Genomic DNA, 13,309 nt, shown 5'->3' with positions numbered 1-13,309 from the left:
ATATGTAACATCCAAGTTAAAAAACAGTGAAATACTTAGGCATAGATATCACTAAAGATATGTCCTCTAGACAACAACTTAATTTCCTCCCCAGGCTTAAAAAAAACAAAATATCATGAATATGTGGCTTCAACGTGACCTATCTATTTTTGGCAGAATTCTCTTATCTAAAGCGGAAGGTATGTCAAGACTGGTCTATTCTGCTTAATCATTATTCGTCGAGGATTCAACATCCAAAGAAATTAATAAAATACTGAGCAATTTTACCTGGAAAAATAAGAAACACCATCTGAAGAATGAAATTCTCTCGGCATCCAGGAAACAAGGAGGCTTTGAATTATTAAATTTCAATGATTTAAATAACACTTTCAAAATAAAATGGATGAAGGAATTTCTCAAATTCCCAAACTCAAATTTTTTTATTCCAAATAAGATTTTTAAGAAATTAGGTGGTCTACATTTTTTACTCACCTGTAACTTCAATGTTACCAAATTACCTTTGAAATTATCAAAATTTTACCAACAGGCACTCTTAGCGTGGAAATTGTGCTATTCCCACAACTTTTCCCCTCACAAAGCCTTAATATGGAATAATGAAGATATTACTGTCAGGAAAAAATCCATATTTAAACAGAAGTGGATTGATAAGAACATTATTTTCATATGTGACCTTTTTGATTGTCATGGTATAATGCTTAGTTATGAACGTTTTCTTCGTCTTAAATCCTTCCCCGTTACAAGTAAAGAATTTAATTACATAACTAAAGCAATCTTTAATGGCCTTTCTCTCCTGATGAGAAGCCATTATCAGTATCAAGAAACACTTCGAATAAAACGCTTTCTAATGATAAATGGACTTGATATAATGGATTCAAAGTGCAACAACAAACATATACGTAATACTTTTTATGAAAAGAGGAAAATAACTCCATGAGGGAAAGCATTTTGGGATAACATCTTTATGGACACTGACTGGAAGAAGGCCTGGACATTGCCTTATAAGTTTTGTATTTCCAATAAAATAAAAGAGGTTCACATCAAAATTTTACACGCTATATATCCAACAAATTTATATTTTTCTAAATTTTTAAACATTGAAAACAAATGCAGTTTTTGCAATATGGAACCAGAAACCTTAACTCATTTATTCTACCATTGTGCCCAATCTATCAATTTCTGGTCTCAACTTGAACAATATATAGTGTGTTATATAATGTGTAAAATCAAGATAAACATCTTAATTGACTGTAGAAGTGTGATAATGTATTTTGCCCATGGAGAAAATGACATCACCTTTATTACAAACCTATTCATTTTGTATGGCAAATTTCACATACACAAATGCAAATACTCCAAAACTCCACCCAACTTTAAAAGTTTCTTGCATGAGTTTAAAGAGTACATGAAATCCCTTACACTAAAGCACCACATCCACAGATATATATGAGAGGTTTTTCAAAGATGAATGAATTTGCTTTCTGTTTCCTTTTTTGTTTGTTGTTGTTGTTTTGTTTATTGTTTTTCCCCTTTCCTGTCATTTTATTTATTCATTTATTTATTATCCTCCCTACTTCTTTAAGTTTACTGGCATTACTAATAACATCCTTAGTGTACTGTGATTTATTTATTATTATTTTTTTTTTAATGATACATGTATATTGGAACACTTGTCTGCTGTTCTATGTACATCTGTTTGTATGTACAACCTTTTTCAATAAAGTTATTAAAAAAAATTATACGAAAAATGAAGAAAAATGTCCTGACAAACTATAATGTTATATAAATAAAGTATGTTTGTTTACATGTTGGGCGGCACGGTGGTGTAGTGGTTAGCGCTGTCGCCTCACAGCAAGAAGGTCCGGGTTTGAGCCCCGTGGCCGGCGAGGGCCTTTCTGCACGGAGTTTGCATGTTCTCCCTGTGTCAGAATTCTCCCCGTGTGATCTGGGTATCGTCTGCATAGCAGTGGAAGGAGATGTTATATTTTCTTAGAATGGAACCCAATGGCAAAAGGGAAAGGGAAAACAGGATAGGGCCAAGAATTGACCCCTGGGGGACCCCATAGGGGAGGGGTGCTGAGGAGGAGGTGTATTCTCCAATGCTGACAGAAAAAACTTCTGTCAGCAAGATAAGACTTGAACCACTCAAGAGCCGTTCCCTTGATGCCAACCCACTGTTCTAGGCAGTGTATAAGGATGTTATGATCTACTGTGTCAAATGCCGCTGTAAGGTCAGGAAGAACCAGGATCACACAGTCACCACTATCAGTGATTTGAAGCATGTCATTAAAAACTTTAAGGAGTGCCGACTCGGTACTATGACTAGCTTTAAAACCAGATTGAAATGGCTCTAGGAGATTATTTGTGTCTAAATAAGACTGAAGCTGTTTAAATACAATTTTCTCCAACAATTTAGACAAAAATGGGAGCTTGGATATAGGCCTATGATTAGAGTAGACTGAAGTGTCCAGGTTAAGCTTCTTAATTAAAGGCTGGACAATAGCATGCTTAAAATGCCTGGGCACAATGCCTGATGTAAGACTGCTGTTTATGATGGCTAAAATACTGGCTCCAATGGCATCAATAGTGCCTTGAATGAGACGAGGAGGGATGGTGTCTGTAAGCCTAGTTGAAGGTTTCAGCTGCCCAATGGTTTCCAAGAGGAGAGACAGGGACACAGGCTCAAAGTTGCTCAACACTGTAGGGCACATAACAGAGATGGATGGATCATCCAAGGGGGAGATATAAGAGCTCTAATGCTTCAAATCTTATCCACAAAAAACAGTAAAAAATTTTCACAGCTAAAGGGAGTAGCATCACTCCAGGTAGACTGGGGTGCATTTAGGGCAGTATCAATGATGTTAAATAATGTGTGCGGATTGTTGCAGTTCTGTTGGACAACGTTAGAAAAATATTTAGTTTTTTCATTTTTAACAGTTTTTTGACATTTGACCCAGCAGTCTTTTAAGATATCAACAGAAATTTGCAGTTTATCTTTCTTCCCCTTGCGTTTGGCACTTCTGCATTCACGCCTACGTATATGCTCGAGTGACATCATTCAACCATGGCTCTGTTTTATTCTTTGGCCGCATTTTTTTGTCATATGATTCACATATGTGACACAACGGAAAAAAGACTGACACAACGGAAAAAATTATTGCTTGACAGGTTCACCTCAAAGGACAATGTTGACAGGTATTATTATATTTATTCTTGTCTGGCATGCACCTGCTCCAACATGGAGTACATTCTAGTTCGGAGGAACTTACTAATCTGAAATACCATCTAGATTTCACACCCAGTACACTTGAAGTATGTTATAGACAGAATAACAGACAGCACTTGTACTGGGTTGTTCTCTCACAAAAACCCAAAACTGATTTAAGCATTGGATGTTCTCCAAACCTGCCACGGTGAAGGCTTTTAGAATCATGAGTCTGGATTCAAATCTTGCCAGGAAAAAAAAAAATCAATGACACTGCTTATTTTGGAGTAATATTGCACAAATCACTTTGCTCACATAAAACTAATAGTCCTATAGGTGGGGCCGCACAGTGGTGCAGTGGGTAGCACTCTTGCCTCACAACAAGAATTTTTTGGGTTCGAACCTCATGGCTCAAGAGGGTCCTTTCTGCATGGAGTTGGTATGTTCTCCCTGTATCGCTGTGGGTTTCCTCCAGGTGCTCCGGTTTCCCCACAGTCCAAAGACATGCAGTTAGGCTAAATGGCTACTCTAAACTGTCCATTCATCAAGCTCGGAGAGGGATGGGCTCCACCAAGTTTAAATGCCCAAGAGACACCGATGATGGACTGTTAAATGTCATCAGTGGGGCCCGTACAGTCTTTATTGGCTATGGGAAGAGGAAGAAGATAGTCTATGAAAGGAGGAACATGTGCAAAGGAAATGAATTAGTTGATCCAACTAAAATGTCAAAACAATAAGTCTCAGTGTTCAGCTGCGATAAAGACTTATTTGTAAAAGCTGGGATCAGATTGTGCTATTTCAATGTTCTTTTTAGATTATTACTTGTCACACTGTCACAATGCTTTGATTTCTTTATTTGCATGTCTAACTATTTGTTTTGTGTTTTATGGAACAAGCTTTGACAGTGGGCGGGAATGCAGGTCCAGTCACATGGTCTTTTCATATTACCGAAATAATTGTCATGAAGGATGGGTTGTGATGCAGTGGTTAGCACTGTTGTCTCACAGCAAGAAAGTTCTGGGTTCAAAACTCCTGGCTGACTGGGGCCTTAATGTGTGGAGTTTACATGTTTTCCCCATTCCTATGTGGGTTTCTTCCACATGCTCCAGCTTCTTCCCATGTCCAAAGACATGGTTATCTTGCACAGGGTCATGGGCAAGCTGGAGCCTATCCCAGCTGACTATGGGCAAGAGGCAGGGTACACCCTGGACAAGTCGCCAGATCATTGCAGGGCTGACACATAGAGACAAACAACCATTCACACCCACAGTCAATTTTGAGCCACCAATTAACATAACTTGCAGTTCCTTGGACTGTGGGGGAAACCAGAGCAAACAAAATCCTCAGTTCTTGCTGCAGACAGGGGCACCTCGAATACTTGGTCAACTGGGAAGGCTATAGCCCAGAGGAATGCAGTTGGGTCAGTTCCAAGGACGTTTTAGACCCACTTCTCATGCAAGAATTCCAAAGCCAGCATCCTGAAAAGCCCGCACCAAGAAAAAGGCATCGACCAATGAAAGAGGTTGCTCCCAGAGGGAGCTCCTGGGCCAGGGGGTGTTTGTCAGTGACACCACTGAAAATTAGAGTTTGGAGCAGCCTCCAAACATGGCTGCTCTGGACTAAACTTCCCAAGAGCAACAGTGCCCCCCATCACCAGAATTCTAATCACTTCATCTGTAGCCAATTACCCTACAATCACCAACCCCATGTAAGCTCAGCAGTCACAAGGACTTCTCACAATGTATTGTTCTGTGTCTCGTACCTGATTTTACAAAGCCTTCTGTTTATCTGACTGACTTCCTGTTAAGACTTCTGTTCCTGTTTTCTCCCAACATTGTCTTCTCTTCTGCCCTGCACTGTGCTGTTCGCCGATCAATCGACCCATGCCTGGTTCCTGACTACAATTCCTGATTCACGTTTTGGCTTTGTCTGCAGTTTGCACCACACCCACTCTCCCATGCGTTTGCTGTGATCTGACACAGCCCAGTTGCTCCAAGCTTCCACTATGCCATGTCATCGCATAAGTCACTTCCGCAGGAGGCCCATCTGGTATTTTTATAAAAATAAATTTTTCTAGAACACTATCTGGTCTCTGAAAATGAATATTTCACCATTGAAATCTACAAATGCTTTTACTTAACATAAGATTAAGAGTAAATCCGCTGCAGGAGCCCATACAATTTTGTACATGAAACCCAGTATTGGCAACTAATTAAGAAAAAAAAATGTTAAACAAGTGATTCATGGAACACTAAATCTATATATTTATGGACTTCATCATCCACACTCAAATTCTAATGAGAATTCTCTGTGTTCCAATGAGGACACTCTATGAGTGTTCAGGTGCGTGTCATGTTTGGTATAGCAGTTACTCTCAGTTGAATTTACTGTAAATTGTTTAAAAGTGATGAAAAATCTTGAACCCATTTCTTGTACTTTAATCAAAATATTAATCCATAGTCTTCAGAAACTCTTAACTGGTTGTGCTACTCAGTTGATGATATAGTTACTATGAATGTAACAAAACAACCACCTTGGTATTGGAAAGTCGCTTAAGTTAAAGCAGAGATTTAAAGCATCACAACTAATATTGCTGGCCCATTATATTGATACCGCAGATAAAATTACACATATTTCAGCATCAACGACCTGCATTGACATTTTATTTACAAAAAGCACATCCTGTGAGAAGCTGACACATTATTTACAGTATCAGTCAATTTACAAAGGACAGTTTATACATTATATGTCTTTACTTGTTGAAACAAACAAACAAAAAAAATGAGGATATAAAATTCTATTAGATTGTTGATGGAATTCCATCAAATCCCACCAGTGTATCCTGGTACGAGGACCATATGTGAGAGAATTTTGTCTCTAGCTTGTGGTTTTAAGCTTCAGAATGTGTTGGGATTCCCACAGACCTGCTGTCTCTGGAGACACCAAAAGGTGTGAAGATCTCTGTCTCTGTAGCCACAGTTAATTTTTGATCCATTGTTGACTAGTTTAGAAAGCTTGCTCTCCCATTTCAATATTTTATGGGCCTCACACCTCCAGTAACACAACAGACAGACACACACACACACACACACACACACACAGCCCCACATACCCACACACCCCTACACACACCCCACATCAAGTGGCGCTTGAAAGTTTGTGAACCCTTTAGAATTTTCTATATTTCTGCATAAATATGACCTAAAACAACATCAGATTTTCACACAAGTCCTAAAAGTAGATAAAGAGAACCCTTTTAAACAAATGAGATAAAAATATTATATTTGGTCATTTATTTATTGAGGAAAATGATTTGAGTCTGAATCGAGTCCACTACTGATCCAAGTCAAGTCCGAGTTGAGTCTACTATTGATCCGAGTCGAGTCCAAGTCGAGTTCACTATTGATCCGAGTCAAGTCCGAGTCAAGTCCACTACTGATCCGAGTCAAGTCCACTATTGATCCGAGTTGAGTCCGAGTCGAGTCCACTATTGATCCAAGTCAAGTCCGCCATTGATCTGAGTCGAGTCCACTATTGATCCAAGTTGAGTCCGAGTTGAGTCTACTATTGATCCCAGTCGAGTCCACTATTGATCCGAGTCGAGTCTTAGTTGAGTCCACTTCTGATCCAAGTCAAGTCCACTGTTGATTCGAGTTGCGTCAACTACTGATCCGAGTCGAGTCCACTACTGATCCAAGTCGAGTCCACTCTTGATTCGAGTCGAGTCCACGACCGATCCAAGTCGAGTCTGAGGCCCTGTCCACACGGCAACGGATTCAGGTGACTCCGATACAATTGCTTATCGTTTAGGCCTGGCGTCCACACGGCACCGGCGTTTTGGGTGCCCAAAACGCAATCTTTTTGAGAACGGGTTCCAGAGTGGAAAGATCTGGCAACGTTGCCGTTGTGAAGTCATCTGGATGAGTAGAACGGATTTGTTTATGATGATGTCACAACCACATGACTGTGAGTGCTTCACGCCAGGTAGAAGTGTAACGAACTCGATGCGAGTTGTCAACAAATCCTATAACTTGGTTCATGAAACGTGCTTACAAAATATTTTCACTGTGAATATTTATTGTGTAATGGTGCAAAGTGAGAGAGAGAGAGAGAGAGAGAGAGAGAGAGAGAGAGAGAGACTCTGCCCTTAGGGCAGAGTCAATCCCGCCAGCAAAAATAGGGAAAAAAAGGAGCGATCTCACCTCTTCAGATGTTGGTTTAAGTCCTACAATACATTCCTCAAAAAGGGCGTAGAAGAGCAAATTAATCCATCAACATGTAGCATTCAATTTATTCCGGACCATTAAAGACGCCGCCTTCCGCGTAGAATCATACGTCATCCTCGCCGCCATATTGGATAGGTCAAAGCGGAGAATAAAGATTCATGTGCTGCGTTTAACTGTACCAACAGGTTTACCGTCCAAACGAGATCACATGGGATTACCTTTCACAGGTGAGAAACAACAAATTAATCCATCAACGTGTAGCATTCAATTTATTCCGGACCATTAAAGACGCCGCCTTCCACGTAGAATCATACGTCATCCTCGCCGCCATATTGGATAGGTCAAAGCGGAGAATAAAGATTAGCTGCGTTTAACTGTAGCAACAGGTTTGCCGTCCAAACGAGATCACATGGGATTACCTTTCACAGGTGAGACTGGAAAAATACTTTTCATTGTATTTGGTCATTATAATGTAATTTTACGAACAGATTTTCCTGACTTTGTGGCTAATATGAAGTCTCGCGCATAATAGTTTATGCGCATGTGTCCTTACTTCTTCTATTGTTCTGGTGTCTCCGAAGGGACCGTCTTACAGCGCCCCTAGAGGTGTGGCATGTGTATTGCATCGTTTTCAGCAAGCGTTGCGTTGCCATATGGACCTGATATTTTACTGATCGTTGCCCATTTGGATGCGATATATTTTTAAATAACATCTCGTTGCCGTTGTCGTGTGGATGTAGCCTGAGTAGAGTCCACTATTGATCTGAGTCGAGTCCAAGTCGAGTCTGAGAACAAGACTCCAACGGCACCATTTGATGATGGCTGTTGCTGCCTTTATGTGAAAGCGTCTCTGCTACTGTGTTGGACTAACGTTACTGCTTGACTGCCCCATTTTAGTTAACAGGATACAGATAAAAAGCTTGTTCATCTCTCAGCAAGCCCCGCCCACTATCAACAGGGCAAATAACATGAGAGAGGGTTAACACGAGTGAGTTCATTACTCAGCAAGCCCCGCTATCAACAGGGCAATGAACATGACGTGCCACTTTGGGTGGAGTCTTAACAAATGATGATTGAAGTTTGAGGTTGTCCCCATCGTCTCCTTGATAGTTCTTCTACATATGGAACACATAGCAGCGTATTTTTTCCCACTGCATGAGAAGTCTGTATAAGCAATGGGGACAATCCTAGGGGCGTTCTCTCCAGGCATTTTAGCGCCATTAAAATTTGTTTGTTCCTCAACATGACGTATGAACAGGTGAATGTGCATTCTCTTGCACAAAATTTGTATGAAAATTAATGTAGACAAACATCTTATGCCAAATTATTATGGCATGTTACAAAAAATAAACAATCCGAGTCATCGTTTCCGATTTACGAGTCCGAATGTAGTTAATGCACGTGTCCGAGTTCGAGTTATCAGTGCTCAAGTCCAAGTTGAGTCACGTATCCTTAAAATTAGGGCACAAGTTGGACTCGAGTACTACAAGCCTGATCTGATTTGAGTTCTTCTGGTTTATCTTTAACCTTTTATTCAAACTGCAACAGCAGGTTTAGTTATAATCACCTGAGTTTCTCAGCATGGACAAAACCCTGAATAACACGAACTAACACACTGGCTTGGTAAATGGACTTGGGGATGGTTCTGTCCTGTGATGTGATCATCTCCTGTGTCTTTTAGTGCATACACTACCGTTCAAACGTTTGGGGTCACCCAGACAATTTTGTGTTTTCCATGAAAAGTCACACTTTTATTTACCACCATAAGTTGTAAAATGAATAGAAAATATAGTCAAGACATTTTTCTGGCCATTTTGAGCATTTAATCGACCCCACAAATGTGATGCTCCAGAAACTCAATCTGCTCAAAGGAAGGTCAGTTTTATAGCTTCTCTAAAGAGCTAAACTGTTTTCAGCTGTGCTAACATGATTGTACAAGGGTTTTCTAATCATCCATTAGCCTTCTGAGGCAATGAGCAAACACATTGTACCATTAGAACACTGGAGTGATAGTTGCTGGAAATGGGCCTCTATACACCTATGTAGATATTGCACCAAAAACCAGACATTTGCAGCTAGAATAGTCATTTACCACATTAGCAATGTATAGAGTGGATTTCTGATTAGTTTAAAGTGATCTTCATTGAAAAGAACAGTGCTTTTCTTTCAAAAATAAGGACATTTCAAAGTGACCCCAAACTTTTGAACGGTAGTATTTTTTATATATATATATATATATATATATATATATATATATATATATATATATATATATTTATTGTGTTAACATTTAATAATCATGAAACAAACCAAATTTAAAACAGCTCTTCTACGCTGTTCTTCTGTAAAAGGTACTGAATAATTAAGAGCTTTCTAAAAAGGTTGTGCTTAGAACACTTTCTGAAGGAAACAGGCCATCTTTGAAGTGTTCCCTGAAGGACTTGTAATCAGGGGTTAAATTGGGATTGGTTATGTGGGGGGGGCTCTGCCTCGTACCCGCCCCTGCCCCCGCCACCCTGCCCCAATATACTTTTTGGAAAATAACCCTCTAATTTGATAACCATATCATATTGCACAGAGATATACACCTTATCTGTGTGTTGTAGGCCTATGTGTGTCTTGTAGTGCCCCCCTACACATTATGGCAGTTTGAATGTAGATTGGTTGGCCAATGTAACAGATTGTACAGGTTGTTATACATTGGTTTGAAGGAAATGATTAGTGGAGGGTCTGGGGGTCCTCCCCCAGAAGTTTTTTATTATCATACTTGTTATTTGCTGAATTCTGGTGCATTTTAATAAGTTGTTAGCTGACTTTACAGAGGTAGGTTGAGCAATATCATGTTAAATCTTGTCACATGCCTACAGGTGAAAAATGTGAAGGAGAAATGTTCAGTGAGAAAATTTGAAGGCTTGCACAATCTTAAACCAAAACAGTTGATTTATTTTGGAGGATAAATGTTAAATATGCCAAAACACTGTCAGTCAAATTGTCAATCAAATATATTCATGCAGTGAATGCAACCAAATACAAACAACACTATAACATTGGAAGCATTTATTATTATTGTTATTATTATGTATTCAATTATTTATTTGGCATGTGGTGCTTTTTGTATTGTCTAGAACATACATAAGATGAGCATATTATAGCAGCAAAATAGAAGCACAATCATTTGAATGCAGCAAAAGTTTTGCTGCATTCAAATGATTGTGCTTCTATTTTGCTGCTATAATATGCTCATCTTATGTATGTTCTAGACAATACAAAAAGCACCACATGCCAAATAAATAATTGAATACATAATAATAACAATAATAATTACACTAATAATACACTAATAATATTAACAATAAATAATAATAAATTAACATTAAATTAAATATCTCATCTCATCTCATTATCTCTAGCCGCTTTATCCTTCTACAGGGTCGCAGGCAAGCTGGAGCCTATCCCAGCTGACTACGGGCGAAAGGCGGGGTACACCCTGGACAAGTCGCCAGGTCATCACAGGGCTGACACATAGACACAGACAACCATTCACACTCACATTCACACCTACGGTCAATTTAGAGTCACCAGTTAACCTAACCTGCATGTCTTTGGACTGTGGGGGAAACCGGAGCACCCGGACGAAACCCACGCGGACACGGGGAGAACATGCAAACTCCACACAGAAAGGCCCTTGCCGGCCCCGGGGCTCGAACCCAGGACCTTCTTGTTGTGAGGCGACAGCGCTAACCACTACACCACCGTGCCGCCCCTAAATTAAATATTAACAATAAATAATAAAACACTAATAATGTGTTTTGCTAAACACATACTGCCTAAAAATAAAAACACAACATATTTAGATCCGTATTATTTTTTCCCCTCTTCAGTATTATTTGATATTTTGTTTTTAATAATACAAAATATGATAATGATTCTGTTCGTATGCAGGTAAAAGGGGAGATGGTGTACAGAGAAAATTATAAACAAGTCACAACGCTGAAACACAAGCCCAAAAACCCGCAAACCACGACTTCTGATTTTTTTTTAAAGCGAGCTCACAAAAAAAGCAACCCCAAAGTCGCTTATAAAAAGCGGAATTGGCAACCCACGCAGTGTTCCAGAAACCAGAATCTCTGATCGCAAGTTCTGTTCTAAATAGCTTTGACAGGTCGTCTTGTTATCAGGAAAACTATGATCTATCTCATAAAAGTCATGGGTTTATTGATTAATAAAACGATATTTAATTATTCAGAACTGAAAATCGTGAAAAGGGTTTGTTGCTTTTGATGTGTGCGTGATCATATGCCATCCGCTCCGAGCTTATGTGCCGGGGCTCAGCCCCGGACAGCCCCGGCCCAATTTAACTCCTGCTTGTAATGTTCTAATTTTTTCTGAGTGTGTGTGGAAGGACTTGCCTTGCCAGCGTTTTAATTTGCTGTGAGGCAAATAAAACACTCAGGGACTTGCTGTTAGAGGAAAATAATCACATTCAGGGTGTAACAGTGTTTATTATTTACCTGATGGTGATATAGATCTCGAATTTTCTCTGTATTGCTCAACTCTAAAGAGAATAACTGTGAAATTTAATGAGTTGAATGTTCTTTATTCAATTATCTGCTTTTTTCATTTGAATTTGCAGTTTCCTGAAGTGATGAGCTCCCGTCAGCGCGTGTGTAGTTTACAGATTATGTATTAATCTCTCTGATGCTCTGGTGTGAAAGATAATAGCAGCTAATCTGTGTGTTTTGTTTTGTTTTATGTTTTTTTTTTCTCGTCAGGATCCTGCGGGAATCTTCGAGCTGGTGGAGCTTGTGGGAAATGGAACATACGGCCAAGTGTACAAGGTAAGTGCCCTTAGTGGGGTTAATTTAATCCCCTGTAAGAGCACAGGATTTGTATGATGATCATGTTACAGCCAGTTCAGAGACAGTCACTTATTAGTCTTCATTCAAGCTGCTGGAAGGTTTTTCTCGCTTGAGAAACTCTAGTGCATAGGTGGCCAACCCGCGGCTCGCGAGCCGCATGCGGCTCTTTGCCTGGTGTCATGCGGCTCTCACCTTCACGTCCAAGTTGGTGTTCGTTTGTGGTTTTATGTGCGTTTTCGCTTCACTGCAGTTAATTACGGTTATTTTATTAAAGGTGCTTCGCTTGGTTTCATTACGGTATTTTCACATCATGACAAATGCGCAGGTGCGTGAGATGATATGCTAAATTTCAGATCTCAAAATGGCAGGGAAAAAATGCACTTCAAAAAGAAAATATGAAGATGAAAACAGGACGTTTTTAACAGAGTGGGAGGATTTATATTTTTTCGTTGAACGTTATGGCAAGCCATTCTGCCTTCTATGTCAGTCGTCATTGTCGCATTTCAAGGCTTCAAATCTTCAGCGTCACTTCAGCTCACTACATGCTAAAATCGACCAGGACTTTCCGAAAGGGAGTGAACTTCGTAAACACAAGTTAATCACGTTAAAAAGTCAATCACAAAAGCAGGTACAGCTCTTCAAAAAATTTACAAAACAGAGACAGTAACACATACTGTTTGAGGAAATTAAATTAGCACTTTGTAATTTCCATTTTCCGACTGACTGTATTTATTTGAATACTTATTTATTTGAATGCAGGTCTTGTGCAGGTCATGCAATTGAGAATTCAAGCTGAATCAAAATGGCTTTTGCATTTTCGATGTTAAACAGGTAACTCCAAAATGCACTAGAATACAGGAAATTGTATCTAAGAAATCCAAAATTTTTCGGGGGAGGCCCCCCAGAACCCCCCCAATGGGGGGAATCCCCACATGTAAACAATGTCTGCCTTTGTGCCCCACCTACAATTTTCTTCACCAGTCGCCACTGTTGAAAATGACTGGCCTGTGGTCTTGGTACTG

The sequence above is a fragment of the Neoarius graeffei genome, chromosome 5, assembly GCF_027579695.1.
Source record: "Neoarius graeffei isolate fNeoGra1 chromosome 5, fNeoGra1.pri, whole genome shotgun sequence".
NCBI classification, from domain to species: domain Eukaryota; kingdom Metazoa; phylum Chordata; class Actinopteri; order Siluriformes; family Ariidae; genus Neoarius; species Neoarius graeffei.
Note: the sequence above shows the minus strand (reverse complement) of the source record.